The 22,066-nt window shown below is 38.4% G+C and overlaps 2 long non-coding RNA genes across 3 annotated transcripts in view; one reads left to right on the forward strand and one right to left on the reverse strand.

The window, feature by feature from the left end:
* Positions 1 to 1,287: 1,287 nt before the first annotated feature.
* On the reverse strand, positions 1,288 to 11,153 carry LOC134298801 (uncharacterized). Of its 2 annotated transcripts, XR_010005886.1 has the most exons (4): positions 10,993 to 11,153; positions 3,999 to 4,154; positions 2,701 to 2,865; positions 1,288 to 1,455 (listed from the first exon to the last, which is right to left on the reverse strand). It is a non-coding gene; the product is annotated as an uncharacterized LOC134298801 (long non-coding RNA). The 2 variants fall into 2 exon arrangements; XR_010005885.1 differs by lacking the exon at positions 3,999 to 4,154.
* Positions 7,778 to 22,066, forward strand: part of LOC134298802 (uncharacterized) — an 87,801-nt gene continuing 73,512 nt past the window's right edge. Inside the window, exons 1-2 of the long non-coding RNA XR_010005887.1 lie at positions 7,778 to 9,545; positions 10,058 to 10,152. This is a non-coding gene — a long non-coding RNA (uncharacterized LOC134298802). The remainder of the gene's footprint in view (positions 9,546 to 10,057; positions 10,153 to 22,066) is intronic.

The raw sequence follows: 22,066 nt of genomic DNA on the forward strand, positions 1-22,066 counted from the left end.
ACTTCATTTAGAAACCTTGCCACTGTGAGGCAGTAGTTAAAATCTTGAGAATTTAAAAGCATGATCACTTTGTCTGGCTCTGATTGGTGATTCATAAAATCTATAACTTACAGTAGCAAGTTTAATCTTAGATATGAATTGATGGCACTTCCTTTTTTGTCCCATGCAGAATAGCTGAGTGGTGAGAATGTTTGCAAGAAAAATAAAAATAAAGGACAGGTCTCCAATCCTTTTAGTGGTTGTAAAGTAGAGAGAATTTCAGGTGTTGTTTGCCATGTAAGTGACATCTGTTGAAAATTTCTTTTTCTCACCACCAACAAAAAGAGAGAAAAACTATCTCCGATTGCACCTGGGAACCCAAATGGCAGGAGTATTTTTTTTTTGCATCAGACTTTCTATCTGGATAAATAAGGGGGGGAGGGTAGCAACAAAGTTGTATCTTCCTTCTAGAAGCCATTCAAGATCTTTCAATCCATCTTTCATTCATTTTGAGGCCAATTTCCACTCTTACCACACTGTAGGATTTTTTTCACCATGTTTTTGTCTCTGATGTAGCTGAATCAGCCTTTGGTAAAAGTTCCTTGGTACACAGCACATTAAATTGCTTGGGAAATTACTAGTTTGGCATAATCTTTCAGTGGAACCAGATGGATACTTTAGCTATACAGAGAAAAGAGATTATTTCTGTTTTATAAAAGAGAAAGACCCGAACCTTGAATTATGAGAGGAGGATAAAACCACCAAAGGCATCTTAGAAGCACATGTAAAGGAAATCTTTTGCTGTCAGCTTTTGTCGCCAGTGCTCTTTAAGCTCTATTTAGATTTAAAAGACTCCCATAGGAACTATGTTTTTGTAAACCAAGACAGGTGAGGAGATTATTAACCTAGTGTCTGCTGTCCCTTCATTTTCTTTAATAAAAGAAATAAGGTACTTCTTGTGTCTGGCTGCATGCAGTTCAGCACTGTGACACTTTTAAGAGAAGAAAACATTAGTCATTGAAAAAAGAAGTATAGGAATGGGTAACAAGTGACCGATGGACCAATTTTCCTCCATGTTGGTGTGTGTTTTCAAAAGAAAAACACATTAGCTGTGGAAGGAAACCTCAAGAGAGACTAATGATGGAGACATGAGGTCATCTACCTTTTAGTCTAAAAACAGGAAAAAAGAGATGTTTGTCATTCAGAAAGCTCCAGAAAAGAGCAATTTTGACCAATAGGACCATTATTTCTTTGCAAGGTATATGACTGAGAAAAAGGGCCAGTCAATGAGAAAAATCTCAGCAGGAATTGGGTAAACTGACATTTCTTTATTAATGAAGTCTTAGCTGCCAACAGCAAATAGAATGGGTCATCTGTTCCAACCTTTCCAGTTCCAGTTCATGTTTGGCAATGCGATTTTCTCTTCAGATCTCAGCCATCTTCAGGTATGTTAGACCCAAATGGTGTTGAACATTCCTGAAGATGCAGTGAGAGATATAGAGTCAGAGAAACAGCTAGCATTGGAGAGGAGGCACAAAGAAAGAAACTAAATTAGGCAAGAGTTTTCATAGTAAAAATATGAGATAGTTCCAGTTGGATCACACAACCATCTTCATTCCCTCATTAGAAATTGCCATATTGGCACTGATAAATATAACTGCTTTTGGAAATTTTGTCAAAGAGTGGGATTTAATCAGCCAACCAGATAAATAAATGAAACACGGATAGAGACCAGTATTTGTCCTCAAATAGATCTGAAACCCCAATAAAATAAAAAGAAAAAAGTGAAAAAGAAATAAATTTTGACAAAGCAGCTTGGAACAAAGCAATAGTGTTCTCAACCTGGGGGGAGGCCCTGCAGTGCTGTTACAGGGGTCCGCAAAGGACTGGAGAAATGTTATGCTTTTTAGCAGTTAAATCTGAATGAATACCCCAAATTAGCAATTTGAGAACAAAGTTCTTATTGTTATTGCTTGTATTATTACTGTTGACCTATCTGTGCTTTGAGATCTTTAGTGGACACATTCTTCCTACCACCCTCACAAGTACTTATCACATTGAGAAATGTCCCCATTGTAGACATTTCAGCTTCTTTCAAGCATGGAGAAGCACTGAGCTCATCGCATGAATTAAACTACTTCTGGCTATCATGCATAGCCCTCTTTGGTTGAAAAGAGGCAGAAATGTCCTGAAAGAAGAGAATTCTGGCAATTGACCTCATCACATTGAGAAATTTCCTCCTTGTAGGACACTTCAGTCTCTTTTCAAACATGGAGAGGCATGGAGCTTATCACATGTTTCGAGGCTGAAAAGAGGCAGAAATGTACTGAAAGGAGGGAACTCTGAATACAGACCATCAATTATGTTCAGAGCTCCTACCTCTTATCCCACTTTACTCCCATGGTTCCATCTGAAAAACAGGTGGGATGGGAACCATTAAAGTTTTTCATCCCATTTAATTGCCCAACCATCAGCAGTCTCTTGTGTCATATGGGGTTTCAGGCAGAACAATTTTATTCCAGGGAAAGGAATGGTTTCAACATGGAACACTATCTCTTGTTTCAAATAGGGTTTGGTGCAGAACAATTTTATCCCATTGAAAAAAGTGGTTTTAAACGGGTGTCAGTCTTCTTTAATGTAAAGTGCTTTGAGTAGAGCAAGGGACCTCTTGACTTTTGGGTATTGCTGTTTCTCTTGATTAAAACAAAAAGTAATACTGACCGTGTGATGAATGTAAGATTAATGTATTGCCAGCTCTTAGGTTTCCACTTGTGAGTGTGATGAAGAGGCAGAACTCGAAACGGGACTGCTGATGATATAAGATGGGCAATTCACTATGCTAAAAGAGTCGTCACCCATGGTTTTCCATCTCAATATGATGAGGTACTAGTGGAAAGAAAATATATAACTTCTCAGTGACTGCTCCCAAATTCTGGAACCTCCTTGTCAGAGAGGCTAGATTTACATCTTCCTATCTTTCTAAAAGCATTTAAAACATTGTTATTTAGGCAGACCTTTGAGAATTGGCATTGCCCTATATAATGTGCTGAACTTATATGTGTTGTAATTGTTTGTAATCACTTTCATTTTAACTTGTTTAATTTTATGGTGGTTTAATTGTTTTTTAACTTTTGTACACTGTGAATTCTTAATAATGTTTGTTTAAATTGTAAGCTGCTGTGCCTTGTATCCCAAACTGGGAAAGAGATCCTCACATGTACACACTAGTTCCCTTAAGTTCTGTCCATGCACCCAAGCGAGTAAGTGCACAAGGAAATGTACATGCACACTCTTCTTCCTTTCACTCCCTATCTGTGTCTAGTCAAGATGCTCAGATATATTCCATCCAGTATCAGAAACAGTGTGCCTCTGGATGCCAATTGCTGGAGAGAAAATAGGGGAAGATATTATTAAATTCACATCCTGTTTTTGAGTTACCTAGAGGCATATACTTGGAAAGAAAATGCTGGACTAGATGGGCTTCGATCTGATCCAGCACAGCTTTTCTTACATTGTTAGGATAGTTCATACAAAAAGAGACATATGTTTGATTGAGGGGAAAAAAGTTTATTTCATTCGGTCTCCTCCTACACTGCTGCAGGCTCCCATTGCTGATTGTATGGAGATGTGATTAGAGACAAAATTTCTCCCCTCCATTCCTACTACGACCATCTGCTGTTGATCATAATATTAGCAAGCAAGGTCATTCATGCACTGGCTAACAGCAATTTGCCATCGGGTAAATATTCGTGATTTGTCAGTCAAAACTGAGCAGGGCCGTAGCTTCATTTGCTGGCCTGGCAGCTTTGTGATGTGCTTAACTGATGCCATTCTCACACATATCAGGGAATCAATCTGGATTAGTTGACAAATGAGCTAGAATTGCTGGTCTTAAAGCACTGACATATTACTGTTTGAAAAGAATCAAATGACAGCGAGCCTCTGGTATCGCCCAGGATTGACAACATGTAGGATTCTGTTTGGCTTCTTTTGGTTCTTTGTAGCATCCTTTGGCTTACCTTAATTGGTAGGATTTGAAAATGCATTGTGACCTTTTCCAACTATCTCTTGTTCATCACAGTCAGGCTGTTTATATCCTCAGAGGAGGGAACTCGTACATCTCACCAACTGGATGGCCCGCAGGAGCAGCATTGACATGCGCTGTAATTAAGCAACTGCAGAAATGCAAGCATCTGCTTTACTGGTGCTAAGCAGCCGACTCAACAAAAGCTATGAATGCTCCACATGAATAGCAATGACATAGCTCTGCTAAGGGAGAGCTTTGTTTCTCACTTTAATTCCTCCATGAAGGCTCTAAGTAGTGTCTTTATGAATAAGGTATGATACTCCTTTGGCTTGTGAATTGGTGTGTACAGCTCAGCTTTCAAGGGAGAGAAAATAACTTTTCTCCTTTTGGAAAAATATTCATACGTTTTCATATGTCTCATTTGCAGAGCAAAGCTTTTTATGCAATTGAGAAATGAGCAGAGAGGGAATACTATCACCAGCCTGCTTCTGACCTATTCATTAAAATGAACATTATGAACTTTATTGCATAAAGCTGTTAATCCACGTACAGGGCTGAGCACTTTCAATATCATATCTCTCTTCAGTTGTACAATAGCTCTGATTTGACAATTTGTAACTAGAGTATTTCTGCATACTCTAGTTACCTGGCTTTCCTGCATTATTGCCATTCTGTAAGTTTTTTTATTTATATTTTATATTTTAGAGTAAATTGCTACTTTGATCTTTCAAAAAACAAAACAAAAAGACAAATATAGCTTTGGAGGGAGAAGAGGAGTATCACAATTCCCGATGTCACTTTAATGCAGGCACCCAAGCAGAGAAGCAGGAGGACTCATCACAACAAAGTAGATGACAGAAAGATTGCAGGATTGGGAAATACAGTATATAGTGAGGGAGGAGACAGATTGATAGGCGGATATGCATAGCATTGTGCTATAAGAACTATCATCCCAGGTCTAGATCAAGGGGAGTAATGTTAGTTGCAACTAAGAATACCTCTTTTGAGGCCAGGGCATTGAAAATGGAAAATAAATGTATGTGTATACAGTGCTCAAATACAACCATAAGATGATACTACATAGATAGAAAGGCTGCCTCAGAGGAGAGATGAAAATTCGAAGAGTGCTAGATCATCAGCAGGGAGGCACTCCAAGACTGCCTCTTATAGTGTCAGAACATTGCCATTGAGATAATATTTTTATGTTTATTTATGTTAATGATGATGATGATGATCTAATGGAGGCCTTCTCAGAAGTCCAGGCAAAGATAGAGGCGAGCTGGAGAAGGGAGAAAGGAATCCTCAAGTTGACAAAAATTGGGTAATACTGGTAATTCAGTTCTTAACAGAATCCTTTATTCAGAGGAGTGTACCCTAAGTTTATCTGTGCTGAGAAGCTGAGTACTTCTAATAGCCCTTTAAAAAAAGAGAAAGAATAGAAATTGCACAACCATTCAATGCCAGGTACATAAGTTAGTTCCCTATAAAAATCACAGCCATTCAGTCATTCATGGTAAGAACAGATCCTGAGTTGTTTTTTTGAAACATGAGTGCAAGTTAAACTTCGGAATTACAAGCAACTTTCAACTTTGAAAAGAAGGTTGAGTACAAGTGCATGTTATGTGTGTCTGTAGAGTGGCATTACAATACGCTCGATGTAGAGATGAACAAAATGTGAGCTCGTAGAGATGCTTCAATGTACCAACTTCAAGGTTGTCCTGACCTGGGTACATATCAAATTGCCAGGATTTCTTCCCCTCAATCCTTTTATATGGATTTTGTTTTTAAAAAGAAAAATATTCATTATTTGATGTGCCTTTTAAAAATACTTGAATCTCCAATCCCTGCTGAAAAAATGAAGTTCTCGAATGTTGTAAGTGCTAAAATATTTTTTTTCTGTGCATTTTTCAAACATACTCATTTATTGAATGTATATCAATTGCAGCACAAATCAAGCTTGCAAGAGTATGAATTTTCTTAAAAGCTAACTCCCACATCAGGGTTGCACAGTGTATACATATATCCACTTGAAGAAGTATGCTTAACTGTGTTGTATTGTGCAGCCCTTGTTTTGAATGGCAATATTTCATAACTGGAACAAACCTCAAAACATACACCAAATTTGCATGCACAGCCATGTACAATTGCACTTCTGTGTTCTTGAACTGAATACAAATGTTCTACATAAGACAGAAGTACCAAAAAGCTTCCTCAGTGAATCTGTGTATGTGTAAGATAAGAGGATTACAACATATCTATCTTTGGCTTGTCTTTCTCCCCTGTTGATTAAAGGATCTTTGTTTATATTTCAAACACTCTTGGCCTCTTTCCTGGTCATTTTCAGATGTGCAAATGTATATAAGTAAGTACATATTACTGCTATTTGACAAAATATGTCTTCTTTAGGAATATCTTAGGTTCTCCAGATGATGCTTTAGTATGCTTCTGCCAGAGTTGAACTGGAGGACCTAGAAATGCCTAGAGAACATAACTCTCTGGATGTTTCCTTGGGCTGCCAACATGACTCTTATGGTAACTTCCTGAATAAATTGTTCTTTTCAATAAAATTTGCTAATATCCATGTTCTCCTGTTTCCATGGTAAATGTACGGATTTATCCCCTGCAGATACAGGATTGTACTGTATTTGCAGTGCAAATTAGACCTTAAGTTTGCAAGCATATGGATTTTGCAAATTGGATTCAGGTCTGTGTTTGATTCATAAGGATATGGATATACTTCTATCAAGCCCTTAGATCTCCTAGAGATCCTTGATAATTTGCTACACGGGAACATGGTTTTGTCTACTGAGGTGTTCTGCTCATATAATGTTATCCCCTGTAGGCCTGATTCTAGCACCAAATTAAAACAGCACTTTTAATCAAAACGTATCTTCCATATAAGAATATACATTTGTTGTATATTATATGTTTTTAGTCTGTGTAAATAATTCCTGTTGTCATAAAGCCCAGTCTCCGAACAGGAGGTAAGCGAACAGTCCAAGTTCAAGACAGAGAATCCAGTCAAGAGGTAACAACAGCAAGGAATGCCACCAGAGAAATTAACAGTCCATTCCAAAGCCAATTTCAACAGAGTCTAGAGTCAAGGGTTAATCGACACATCTGAATGGAGGTTTTTAAGAAGAGGCTTCATGGCCATTTGTCAGGGGTGCTTTGAGTGCGATTTTCCTGCTTCTTGGCAGGGGGTTGGACTAGATGACCCGTGAAGTCTCTTCCAACACTAGGATTCTATGAATGCTAGAGTCCAAAGAAATAGTCCACAGTACAGAGATCACCATGGTCACAACTACAAAGGCTGAATTTTCTGCCAGCAACAAGATGCCACTTTTGAGCACCTTTTATGGTAGCTTCTCAGTTGTTGCCTATTGATAGCTCATTTATCTGCTAACTTGGAGAACCTGCACAGTTGAACCTTTTCCCTTCACAGGTCCAAAAGAGCCAAAACACGTAACCTTTCCTCTGTCTGCTCAGATGAACTTGCTTGGTCATGTTCTGCAGGCTGAGAAGTGGTAGATTTCTTCATAGGCTCTTCCTCCAAGTTTGGCTGAGGAAACTACTGGGCACTGCTAGGCTTCAGATCAGATGTTGAGACTTCAAGCACCACCCTTGCTATCTGCCTTGAGATCCTGCTATATAAATATTGTAATAAATAGTGGGATAAATTTTGGTCTAAAAGGTACCACAGTGAATTTCTCTTGCATCCACAAGTGCTCCACTGGGCTAAATTTGTGTTGAGCAGTGAATGTTAATTGGCCACATAGATAATTACATTCAGGGTGCAGTCTTGGCTATGTTTTCTCTTGGAGCTTGCAAGGTGAAGTCTCTTTGACCATAATTAAGAAGGATTGGCAATAAAGCAAGACAATGCAAGTTGGAATCCACCAAGATGAATGCAGAGCATTAGCCCTGAATAACAAAAACAAGTACTGGTGCATACAGATTTTTTTAAGAAAATGCCTAAATAATGTAATATCAATTCCAGCAGTAACCAATAATGCCAGCCTTGTGGGATATCATTGCTACCATCTGTGGGTAAGAGATAAGAAACGAGAAATAGATATTGTGGTTATCATGGACAACTTAGGCATTTTCTGTTCCTATCAGTTTCTCATGTATTCAATTGTTATTTATTACTTTGCTCTGTGAAATAGCTGCATCAGTTTGTGATGCAAAGATCCTTAAATGGTACACATAAACACACATATATTAACACAGATGGCTCAAACACATATATTTCATGCATTTTCCCCCAATAAATGCATTTACATAACCTCCAGCTGACCTGATTTCACAATGACAGACCCAGTTGATCCTGTCATTCCACATCTTCAGCTGCTTTAAAAGTGTCACCGGTTCTCTATCTTTTTCTTACTTTTCCCTATGTCCTTCGCTAACATCAATTGCTGCAAACTCAGCTAAAAGTGGAAAAGGGGAAGCTCTTGATTAGACTCTTGAGTTTTAGTGTTCTTGCAGAGTTCATTAGGAAAAAAGGACTCAAGGTGCAATTACATTGTAGAATTAATGCATTTTGGCACCACTTTAATTGTGACGGCTCAATGCTATAGAGTCATGAGAGATGTAATTTTTAAAAGTCTGTAGCCTTCTCTGCCAACAAATATGGGTGCCTCACCAAACAACAACTCCCAGAATTACACAGCATTGAGACTGCAATCCGGGAAACCAGCTTGAAAGCATCTGGGTTGGAATCAAGGGAACCAGGACACAAAAAGATCTTGTTGTGGGTGTCTACTACAGACCTCCGAGCCAGGATGAAGGACTTGGAGAAGCCTTCTGTCAACAGTTGACCAAACAGGCACAAAGAAGAGATATAGTAGTCATGGGCAATTTCAACTATCCTGATATCTGCTGGAAAACAAACCCAGCCAAGAGTACAAAGTCCAACTAATTCTTCGCTTGCCTTGCAGACAATTTTATGGTCCAGAAGGTAGAAGAGGCAACAAGGGGATTGGCTACTCTTGATCTCATCTTAACAAATGTGGAAGATCTGATCAATGCAGTCAAAGTGGTTGGATCCTTAGGGGCAAGTGACCATGTGCTCCTGCAGTTCGCCATACAAAGGAAGGTTGAAACTAAGACAAATCAAACACGCATTCTGGACTTTAAGAGAGCTGACTTCCAAAAAATGAAGAAAATACTGAGCGGCATTCCATGGATGCCAATACTAAAAGACAAGAGAGTTAAGGATGGATGGGAGTTTTTCAAAAGTGAAATAACCAAGGTGCAAATTCAAACAGTGCCAACAAAGGAAAAAAATAAGACAAGTGCGAAGAAGCCAGAATGGATGTCCAAAGAATTTCTTACCAGGCTAAGACTCAAAAGAGACATGCACAAGAGACATTCTACACATCTACAGAGACATTGCCTAGGGGATGCCCGTATGTGTCACCATCCTGTTGGGAGGCTTCTCTCATGTCCCCGCATGCTAGAGCTGACAGATGGAAGCTCACACCGTCTCATGGATTCAAATCGGCAGCCTTCAAGTCTGCAACCCAACTTTCAGGTCAGTAGTCCAGCCAGCACAAGAGTTTAACCCATTGTGCCACTGTGGCTCCTTTCATATGTAGCATGATAATAATATTTTTAGCTAACAAGTCCTGAAATTTCATTCTTCTTGTTTTTTTTTTGTTTATATAGCCAAAATAAGTTTGTCCCTTTCGACCATTTCACAAACTCTTATGCTCTATCCAAAGTCTTCAGAATTATAGTTCTTGTCATCTATTTTTACAGGACCCCCTTGTTGTCATCTGAGAACTGAGTCTCTTAACCTCCTCTTGACAGATGCTACAGCCATATTTCTAAATATATATTTTTTCTTGTAACACATTCAGAATTTGCACTAAATGTCTGGCCTGTCTGTTTCACCACATTAAATTCCTGCATTCTGAGCCCCTCCATGAAATTTTGGGTTAGCATCCCTTTCCAACTTTGGGCCAAATCAGGAGTGCCTCCCAGTTTGGCTTGAAATTGCCCTTGCAGACCATCCAATTGTTTTGTTTATGCTTTCCCTTGCAGGACTTCCATCTGGGGATCACTTATATTGAAGATGGATCAAGCTTGTATTCTGCTGCTGCAAAGACTAGGGCATGAAACAAAGGAGTCAAACTATGGTAAGAGAGATTTCATCTAAATGTTAGTGACAGCTTAATGATGTTTTCAACAGTAGAGTACATTATATTGAAGTGTGATGGAGCCTCCTTCTCTGGAGGCTTTTCGACTGTGTCTGGATGGTCATCTGTTAGGGGTTGGATTGGAATATATAAAATCTATGATTGTTAAATTATTTATTTACTGTTTCAGATTAATTTTATGTGAATGTTGCTATGAGATCCACCAATGTAATATAGGCTGAGTATATCATTCAGTCACTTGAAAAAGCACCCCTGATTTGGAACAAATAGTTATTCAAAAGGTCCAGAAAAAGCAATGACATCTTTTATCTTTCCCCTAAGTTCCAGCAAGAGAGAAAGCATTTTGATAGGGAAACATTACTTCAGTGACTCCACACTGAAAGGTGCCAGAAATTGTCTAGAAAAGTTATGTGGAAATGTCGTTGGTATTGCTGACTTTGTGCTGACATATTAGATGCAGGAAAACTATATTTCACATGAAAAATATCAGATTTTTGGATATTTAAGGCAGTCCACTGTTGAAGACTTTTCCCTGATTGACTGCCTAGATTATATAAGTTAATAACTTATTCATTGACTAATTAAGTTTTCATAAGTGCATATACTGTAGGCTGTTTGAAGACATGAAGACACACACACACACTGGATAGATGGATAGATAAATAGATAGGCGCACATTCTGGGGGAAGAAAGCATAAAGTGAGTTGTACAGTTTTATTAAACTTCAGTAAAGCGAATTGCTGATATTTTAGCGTTATAGGCCATCACATAGAGGTTACATGTGCCTCCCATTCCAATTTTAGATGAATATTCACTTACTTAATTGTTGGTTGTTTTCTGATGGAGTATCTTTCCAAAGCACTCTCCCAGATAGCAACAAGGTTAACAACCATTTACTGCTTAATAAAATTGATGGTTATGAGTGATGTAAAAGACCCATCTTCCCTTTTTTCACTACTTGGAGCTTTGAATGGAAGAAGAAATAGAAGTCCATTTATCTCGCTCATTTTCCTCTGATGTCACAGTTGTAGCTTTATGAGGTACGAGAAGTCTTATGAAACTACCATGATTCCATAGTTTTGAGTCATGGCAAATCATGTTATAACAAACTGCATTAATTCTACAGTATAGATGTACCCAATTTCTATACTAGCAGAATTACACTGATATAGTGCAGTAGAAGGTTTACATCACATTTCACCAAATGCATCTTTGGCCAATAATACTTCATACAAAAGTTATAATAAATTTTGGCTGCAAAACATCTATGTGGGAAACATCCCAATGAAGTCTCATTTACATTAACACATAATGCTAAGGAGAGATAGTGTCTTTGCTGCCAGTTGGCTAAGAGGGACTATGCCTTAGTTGCCAGTTCAAATGTTTCCTCTATCCTGAAATTATTAGAAAACATGGCCAGAAAGAGACTGTAAAAAAAATCACCACATTCTTTTGGTGAACAAATCCAATTCAGACTTCCCAGAATAGTATTAAGATAATTTGACAGTATATTTCAGAGTGTACACCTCTAATTTTGCTATTTTTTTTACCTGAAAAGTTGCATTCAAAAATGTATGTATGCATATATATGAAGGAAATCATCATAAAATGTATATATTTCATATATAATGATCAGAATCCTGCTAATGTCATTAATTGGTGAAAGCTGCAGCTAGCTCAGTGGATCCCATTTTGGGGATGTTGGAGAAGATATATTCAATACCTATTTGCCTACCCCTCCCCAATAGTCTGTATATTTGAGATACACAGTACTTCAGTTCAATAGCCCCCAAATATTCAACCTAGTTCCTAATTGTAGACACAATTAAGTTTATATTGGGGTTCACAGTCAGATGTACGATCAAACCACCTCCACTTCTGTAACTATATAGAGGTGGAAAGAACATTTGAAGTGTCAAATGAAACAGTTACATCCTCTACTAGGAGAAAAGTGGGATCAGGGAGGGCAGAAGGGTTGCCTCTCATGTGTCAAGAAAGTCCAATGAGGCAAATGCTGACTAATACTCCAGACCTAAGGGAAGCCTTTTTTTTTCACTTTTCTTATTTTCTACAGAGAATTGTCTCTTCCTTACTTCAGCACCCATAAGAGTTGAGTGTCTAGACTGGTAGTTGGTGCTTCTGCTCTTGATATTTCTCATTATTTCTTTCCGCTGTTCTATTTTGCCATGTGTTTGGGGAGAAAGCTTCTAGACATTCTGTCATCTATCTCTCCAACTGCACCACTGAGAAATCAGTTTCACTGTTATGTCTCTATGGATGGCCCAAGAGGGATTGCAGAACTGGAAAAGCAGGGGTGCATGGTTGGGAAGAAAATCTAATGTTTCAACTGCTTTTGCTGATTGTCTTACAGACACCATGGTCACATGCACTCTCACTTTTTTCCAGAGCTACATGAGTGGGTCAGGAAACCTGTAATTGGAACTTTAAAGCACTGAAACTATCAGGTAGAATATTTTGAAATGTGGATTAAACTCTAGAGTGGATTTACCACCAGGCTATAGAGGCCACAAAGTCTCATTGCTTTCATTGTATACATAGGCAGTTCCGAGTTGCAAACACCTGACTTTCATATGACTCCTAATTACAAATGGGGGTGAGACAACAGGACGTGAGACAAAATCTATCCCTAGGATGGGAAATTCACTCCTGGAAGAGTTATCATGGGGAAAAGGTGTTGCCAGTGAAGCTTTCTCACCAAATCTTGTTTCCACAACTCAAAATGTTCAAAATCCAATTGTAAAGTAACAGAAATTGAGGTGAAATTTTCTGAACAGGGCCACAGGTAGCAAAACAAACATTATCAGGGTATTAACCCTCCCCTGAGGAGCCCCGGTGGTGAAGTGCATTAAAGCACTGAGCTGGAGACCAAAAGGTCCCAGGTTCAAACCCCGGGAGCAACGTGAGTGGCCGCTGTTAGCTCCAGCTCCTGCCAACCTAGCAGTTTGAAAACATGCCAATGTGAGTAGATCAATATGTACCGCTCCGGCGGGAAGGTAACGGCGCTCCATGAAGTCATGCCAGCCACATGACCTTGGAGGTGTCTACGGACAATGCCAGCTCTTCGGCTTAGAAATGGAAATGAGCACCAACCCCCAGACTCAGACATGACTGGATTTAACGTCAGGGGAAACCTTTATCTTAACCCTCCCCTATGCTATCCAAAACTAAAAAAAAATGGCTGGAGTTACACATTTAAAAGGTACCTGTTTTGACTTACACACAATTCAACTTAAGTACAAACCTACAGAACGTGATCTGAAGGCTGCCTGTGATGTGATTTTTAAATGATTTGAAATCATATATACAGTACATGGAAAGACTTGTAAAGGGTTTTTCTAGTAGTGTTTCTTGCATACCTTCAGGTCATTTCCAACAGCCCTAAGGCAAACCTATTGTGCAGTTTTCTTGCCAAAATTTGTTCACAGGAAGTTTGCCTTTGACCTTCCTCTGAGGTTGAAACCGTGTGACTTGCCTAAAGTCTCCCAGGCAGTTTCAATGGCTGAGTAGATATTGAACCCTGGTCTTTAGAGTTATAGTCCAATGCTCAGGTCACTACACCATATTGGATCTTTGATAACAGATGCCCCTTTCACATCCCCTCACAGAAAGCCTGATAGGCTGGAACCAGTCAGATAAAACCTCTGGTAGAGTCTAATCCATTGAGCATTTTGAGCAGTCTTTTAAACTAAGGATCTTTTCCTTGAGTATATGGTTCTTTCCTTTGTATGTACTTATAAAAAAGTCAGATTAACCAGAATTTAAAAACCTTATAAAATAGCTGAAGAACACAAAATGCATTTTAACACCTATGTAGTATTGCTTTGGGAAAATTAAATGGTGAATTCCTTTTTCAAACACTGCACACAAATAGACAAATGTTTAAAGAAAGATTATGGGAACAGGATAAAAGCGTCAAGCCACACACAGACAGTCTAAAAAATAATAAAATAGAGTTTCTGTGTGTCTATGATATCCATAACTAGACACCTGAGATGCTAGACACCACAAAATGTGAGTGTTTTTGGTTATCATCCAAGTTGCAGAGTTTCAAGATAAAATTTGAAATAGGTGGCAGTCATAACTCTTCAGGAAATCCTGGTAGATGTCTCACAATTTGACAGAGTGTTTTTGATTGTTATCCAAGTGGCAGTGCCCAGTTTCCATTCAAAATTTCAAACCAAGGGCTCACCAGAAAGCTGTGATGCCTCATGGGCCCTGTAGTCCTGTTCCTAGTACTATTGTGACAGATGAAGACGAAAACATGGGGTTTTCGCCGGTTCAACAAGAGCTGGAGTCTCTTCACCTGCCGGATATTGATGTTTGCCCTCAAGAATTCAGTAAAACAGGCCTTGGGCAGAACTCCCCTCCGTTTCCCAGGAAATAATTTTATTCTAAAGACAGAGGAGTCAGAGAAGCCCAGCGGAGGAGTTTGCGGATTGCAGCCAAACAACAGACTGATTAGGCCTGCTTCCCTTGGGAAAATCTAAGGAGTCTTGCATCTGGACAGAGTTGGGTTTCGTTTCTTGTTCTCTAGGGAAAGAGATTTGTTGGCGGGAAACGAGACCCAATATAGGTGGTTGACACGGGAGATTCTTTGCGGAGTCAATTGATCAGCTTCAGGAGAGAGATCGTGTGTGGACTTCGTAACCCCAGTTCCTTGCTTCCTGGATCAAGCTTCCAAGCCTTTGCCTGGCCTTGCTGTGTAACCACGGACGCTTCATGTTTCATGTTTTGCCCTGTTCCACGGACGCTCCACGCTTCATGTTTTGCCCTGTTCCTGGTCACGGACCTAGCTAAGAATCAAGTTTATTTGCAGCCTTGTTATCAAGCTTCATTGGACTCTAAGACTCTGACATTTCCCCACACTATTGCTTGGCAAAGTGTGTGTTTCGGTCAAGTGGATTAAAAATTTGAACTCTAATATCAATTATTGGACAATACATTTTTGGACTATATTTGACCTCATTTGAAAGGTCTGCTTCTGAACTATATTCTTCACTTGTTTTTATTGCTTTTATATATTTCCTTAATAAAGATATTAGATAGAGATTGGCCTCCGTGTATGGTTTTTGGTGCCCAGCAGCCAGGGTTCTGACAAAAGCAAACAAAAAAGAGAGCGAAAGAGAGATGAAGACTGATCAGGAAATTGTGGCAGAATCCTCAACATTTGTGGAATGTTTTAGTTGTTTCCCAAATTGTAGTCATAATTTTCAGATCAACAAATGGGAGACGGTTCCCAGAGTACCTACTGCGAACATTTCTGAGGTAGAAAAAAAATGGAAAAAAAGAGAAGTTTAAAGCATGTCTGCTGAGATTCCTGCAATCAAAAACAGAGTAGAGAAATGGAAGACAACTTTTTTTGGTACAGCTGGTCCAGAAGTAAAAAGTGGGAAGCAAGCAAACAAGAGCTGCCAGAAATGCTAAAGTAATTAGGAACTGCCCTAGCAGCTGCTGAGTGGGGGAACTCAGAGCTATAAATCAGAAGCAGGTGGAGTCACCTTTGGCTGGTAACAAACTGACTCTAATGCCTAAGCCTTTGTTCCCCCTGTGTTTGCTTCAAGTCTGCATTTGGGAAACTGCTCCTAAGGAATTATTGCTGTTTCTTTTTCTGAAGTAAGACTTCTGCTTAATTTGTGAATTTATCAGAGACTTAAGAACTGTGTTTGCCTTAAGACTTCTTTGCTTTCTTTTTGCATTATCTAACTGAGTGTGCTGTTCTTTATGTGTTGCTGAAGTAAAGCAGTTTTCATTTACTTACCATGTTGTTTTAAGGCTGTTCTTGAGAGACAAATCAGGACAGGGACTAACAACATGAGTTAGTAGTTCACCCTGCATCAAGACAAGGACTGTGACCCCCACTGGCAATTGACTTGGAACATATTTGTCAAATAGAATCCCCATGACCAATGAAAAATACTGGAGAGCTTTTTTGGGGGGGAGGGGGGGATTAACCTTGATTTATAGGAGTTGTAGTTTGCCTACATCCAGAGAGCATTATGAACCCAAACAACAATGGATGTGGACCAAACTTGGCATGCATACCCGATATGCCCAAATTTGAATACTAGTGTGGTTTTGGGGAAATTGACCTTGAGTGCTGGGAGTTGTAGTTCACCTACACTCAGAGAGCACTGTGAACCCAACCGATGATGTATCTGACCACACTTGGCACACAAACCCAACATGGACAACTTTGAATACTGGAAGGGTTTGCCGGGAATTGGCCTATGATGTTGGGAGTTGTAGTTTACCCACATTTTCTAATGGGTGCATTCATTAAAAAAAATAAAAGCAAAGACTGACTTTTTCTAATAAATAGTGTTACAAACTACCTAACCCGGACATTGCCGGGTACCTAAGCTAGAATTCTGTAAAATCAAATGAACCAAAGGGCCTGTTTTGGCTAAGACTAACCCTTGGATATACTTGGTAGTATTGACTGCATTTGTAATACTTAGGGGTTTTGGAAGATTGCCTAAGTTTGTGAGCATTGGACAAAAGTATTTTAATACATCTAGTTACTTCCAATGAATTTAATGGTGGGGTTTACAAACACTCCTTGATATAGTAGCTCAGGTAATAGTTGTGGATGGTTGCTTGTAACTGTCAATTAAAATGTATAAAAGAAAGTACTTTGCAAAAATTGACACAGATTATCATAAATATTGTGCAATAGGAACTTGCATTCAACATTAGATCCAAAAATTTCAAAAGACATAAAATAATTCTCATATTATAGTTATAGTCATCTCAGGAAAGGCGGATCCTTTATTTGGCATGAGTGTTGAGTTCTGTGATCAAACAAGTTTAAATAGGAGCATTGAATCAACTTTGAAAATATACTTCTACAAGGGAATTGTTGTTCCTAATGAAAATGTAACATTTGTGGGTGAGCAGTCAAGTCTTTGAAAAGCCCCAGAGCCTAAAGCAAATGACACCTATTGCTAAAATGCACATTTGTATCCTTTTGGGATTACTTACTTTACAGTTTGAAATATGGACTTCAAAGAAAGTTGGAGTGGGCAAAAAGAAGCTTTGAAGCTGTCTAGAAGTAATGAATCAGAATTAACATTTCAAAGGGGTGTTATCGCTGCAGATAAAATTGAACAAGTCCCTCAAAACCAAATGATCCATTTCTTAATCGAATAAGTGAGAAAGCTCTATGGGATAAGCAGGATCAAATTGAATAAATGCATTGTCTCCCCTGAGGAAGAATTGTATCACACCGCTCAAATATTTTTGGATAACATTTAGGTATTATGCAATTAAACAATGTATAATTGTTAGACAGACCGTAATCTTATCTCTGATTATAATGCACATTATTAAAAAGGGAAACAGACAGAGATAATACTCTTAAACCTATATAATCTTGTCTGTCTTCAAGTCATTTCTGACTGATGGAAAATCTGTCATGGGATTTTCTAGGCAAGATTTGGGGTTTTTTTTGGGGGGGGGGGTCCTTTCCTCTGAGGCTGAGAGAGTGTGACTGCCTGAGGTCGCTCAGCAAGTTTCCATGACTGTGCAGGTATTCTGTTCTCCCTTTATCCTAATCCAACATTCAAATCTGTATACTATGATGGCTCTTTCATTTGATCTAAATATTCTGAAGGCATAGGATCCTATCTGACTTGAAAGAAAGCAGTTATCCCTAGTTAGTACTTGGAAGAGGAAGCCACAAATGCATATCAAGTATATGAGCAATATTTAAGAAGAAGGCAATGGCAATCCATTTGTGAGAATGCCTTGTCTAAGAAAATTCCATGGAATTCATGGAGTCACTATAAGGAAAGTTTCACATATACCATATCTACTTGAGTCTAATGCTCATCTTGTTTTTTCGAAATTACATTGCTAAATCTGAAGTGTGCATTACATTCTATGGCAATTATACTTGAATAAATATGGTATATAGGATAACCATAATACCCCTTTCTTAATGACAAAATTTATTCAGACTTTCCATGGAGCAAACATGTCTTACATTTGGAAAGATTAAGAGTGGGCATGCCAATTCCTTCTCCAAAGCACCTACACACATACACATTAGTGCCATTTTCACTTCTGAATTGATGTTCAAAGTGAATAATTGAAGTGGGATTCTAAGTATATGCATCTGAACACATGCAGAGTTCTCCCTGTGAATCTTCCTGATAAATCAGCCATCTCAAACATGACCAAAACTTTAAATCTATTAACTGAAGGACCTAGAATTGCTTTTTAGGCCTGCATGTTGAATATTATAAGCTTCATCCATGATTGCAGATCAATGGAGATGTGACTAATGCCTTAAATCCAATTGTTTATCCCGAGAAGAATCAATAGAACTACTATCAATGGTGACCTACAAAGTAACGATTGATGTATTGGTTCTATTCTATTCTGGACTAACAGACAAGAAGAGGAATAATCAATGATATAATGGTGAAGAAAAAAGTTTGAAAAAAATAAGATTATTTAGACCAGTCATTTGTTACAGTAAACTTTTAGGTGCTTCGCATGCATATTTGGGTCATCACTGTTAGAATTCAAGATCTGGCCAAGTTAGTCTGGGTCAGTACTTTGAGACTAACTGAGAGAAAGAAGTCAATAGCATAAGCTTTCATATAAAGTCTACTTCACTAGAGGTTCACATAATTGATCACTTATCCTGGGGCTGATCAGATGTAGCAAACATTGGATTGAGTCTGTGATGGATTAGATGACAGTCAGTTGACCCAATATGGGTCGTGTTGGTCTCTTGTTGCCTGGAGTGAAGTTGTGCAGGGTGCCAGAATGATGAGGGAGGGGAAAGAGAAGGAATTGCCCTATCTTCTCCCTTCTCCAATCACGTTGTCACACCAGCCAGCATTACTCCATATGAAGTGGCTGGCATGACCTGTGCTGCACCCACTGGTTGCTGTGATGAGGAGAAGTGGGGATGATGACTGCCATCCCATGTTCCTGGACACCAGAGCCCAGGGGGGAGGGGAATAAAAGATGGTTGTATAAAGGTTGCAGCTGGTTTCATCTTGGAACTGTTCTGTTTACATAAGCCCAAAGTTGTGGTTTGCTCTGGATTTCTATTGGAGCAACCTGTGACTTTGGTTAATGTAACTGAAGGCCACATTGAACAGCTTTGGCACACTTTAACCCAGATCAGCTCCATTCATCATTTCGCCACAAGGGAGCTGATTGGCTGGTTCTCTGCACTAAGTAGTCAGTGTAGACTCAGTTGTGCTGCATCTACAATGAATTCATGCAGTTTGACACCACTTTAATTGCCATGACTTAATGCTATCGAAAACTACAGAGATGTAGTTTTACAAAGTGTTTAGCTTGCTCTGCTAAACAGGCTGGTGCATCACAAAACTACAAATCCTGGGATTCCATAGTATTGAGCCGTGGCAGTTAAAGTGGTGTCAAACTGCATTAATTCTATCAATGTACCCTTAATCTGAAAGTTGGCCCAATATCCCTTTGCATCCATAGATCCCCAGTGTTATAAGATAATTCCCGCATACACTTTCTTCTAGCCTGCAATTTTTATTGAAAAAAATGAAGATAGCACATAATTTTCTTTGGAAGTCTACAATCCACGCACTTCATACAACCGCTCTTCATGGCAATTACTTCATTCAAGTGACAAGATATGTAGGTTATAGTTAAACTTAAACAGATAAATTGATCTACGTATTTTAAAATGATTTATCTGTCTGTCTGGAATAATTTATGAAATAATCTTATGGTACAGCTTATTAGCCAAAGGAAAGGAACTTATTAATTAACAAAACAATCAGGAAATTGTAAAATCTTTGCCAGGAAACTAATCCATATCAATTTTGTAATAATCTGCCTAAGTTTCATAATAGAATCTGTATATTACAAGAGATGTGCTCAAGATGGTAAGTTTTATAACTTTATTTTCAACTTTCTGTACACTTTTGTGATTGATAGTCAATTTGCAGAGATACTGATACTTTTTCTATTTTTTTTATAAAACCCTGTCTGCAAGCAAATATGCTGTGACTTCTAATACAAACAGAGGAAGTAAACTACTTCTAAGTAGACTGAAAGAGAGAAAGAATTTGTCAAGAAACATTTTTTGAATACATTGTACCACCAGTGAAAGTAACAACCACAAAAAGCAGTAGAGCTAAACACATAATACATTATTTAGAAAATAAAGGCAGCAAATACATATATTATCTATATATTTTTTCTTTGCAACGAACTTCTACAATGGATTTCTTTTTTATGATATGATAATTTCTACCATTTTATACCGTCCATTCAACTTGAGATTTACTTTTCCCATTTCGTAACACTCTGCATTTCGCCTGGGATCTACGAATTAGTCTCCTGTTTTTAACACTGTATCCTGCTTGTTGATTTTAATGATTATTTTTATTGATGTTGATGTTTTTTACTGGGATAATTGTTTTATTGCTTTGTTACTGTTATTTGTTTGTTTTATCGGGCCTGGCCCCATGTAAGCCGCCCCGAATCCCTTCGGGGAGATGGGGCGGGGTATAAAAATAACGTTATTATTATTATTATTATTATTATTATTATTATTATTATTATTATTATTATTATTATTATTATAAGACAAAGCAATAAAGATTGTAAGCTCTTTAGTGCATAGAAATGTCTTGAAGAATGTGCCAATACAACTAAAAGAAAGCTATATCAGAGCAGGTTCAAATTCTCATCCCACAAGAAAGGCTTTCTTGGCCATCTGTGTTGAGGTTCTTAGTTATTTTCCCATTCTGATGTGGGACACTGGACTAGTAGACAAATGCTGCTGCCATTTTCATAGTTGTGCACCTTCCAGACATTTTTAAAGTATGGTTTTCCTGGAAGAATTTGTTCAGAGAGGATTTGCCCTTACCTTCATTTGAGGCTGGGGCCCCATCTGTATTGTTTCACGTTTTATTGATTAGCCCATCGGCCGTATCAAAACATTTATCCCATCTGTATTGATTATATAATGTAGTTTCAAAATGCATTATATGGCAGAGTAGATAGAGCCTCCTCAAGGTCATTCAATAGGTTTCCAATGGGAGTCATAGGGTTGGAAGAGACCACAAGGAACATCCAATCCAATCCCCTGCCATGTAGGACCCTACAATTCAAGCACAACCCAACAGATGGCCATCAGGACTCTATTTAAGGGCCCTTCCACACAGCCATATAACTCAGAATATCAAGGCAGAAAACCCCATAATATCTTCTTTGAACAGTGTTATCTGAGTCCACACTGCCATATATTCCAGTTCAAAGCAGATAATATGGAATTTGTTGTTGAAGGCCGGAATCACTGGGTTGCTGTGAATTTTCCGGGCTGTATGGTCATATTCCAGAAGCATTCTCTTCTGATGTTTCACCAACATCTATGCAGGCATGCTCACAGGTTGTGCGGTCGGATGGAAATCAGGCAAGTTTTATATATAAAAATGAAGTTATGTTCAGATATAGGTCTCATCTCCAAGATATCTCAATATGTATGTTTATGCAAATACAGCAATCCCAATATATAAAAAAATCCAAAATACTTTTGGCCCCAAGAATTTTGGATAAGGGATGCTCACCTTTAGTGTGAATATTCCCAATTGGCTTTTTTCAGGCGTGTCTCTAAAAACAGTCTTACTTGGTCTGAGAATTGTAAAATGGAAACAAGGTTGTCACCATTACTGCTTTAAGTAAGTTCTTTTTAAAAACTATTTTTATTGTTGTTTTATTTTGTTCTGAGTTGCTCTGGGAGTGTCATTTGTGTCTGAAAAGTGACTTATTATACTGTTTTATGATATTATTCAGGGGAATATGGAGAAGGTCATCCAAGACAGTAAATTATGGGTCATCAACCTATTCCTGCTCTTAACACCTATGC

The sequence above is a fragment of the Anolis carolinensis genome, chromosome 4, assembly GCF_035594765.1.
Source record: "Anolis carolinensis isolate JA03-04 chromosome 4, rAnoCar3.1.pri, whole genome shotgun sequence".
Taxonomy (NCBI): Eukaryota; Metazoa; Chordata; class Lepidosauria; order Squamata; family Dactyloidae; genus Anolis; species Anolis carolinensis.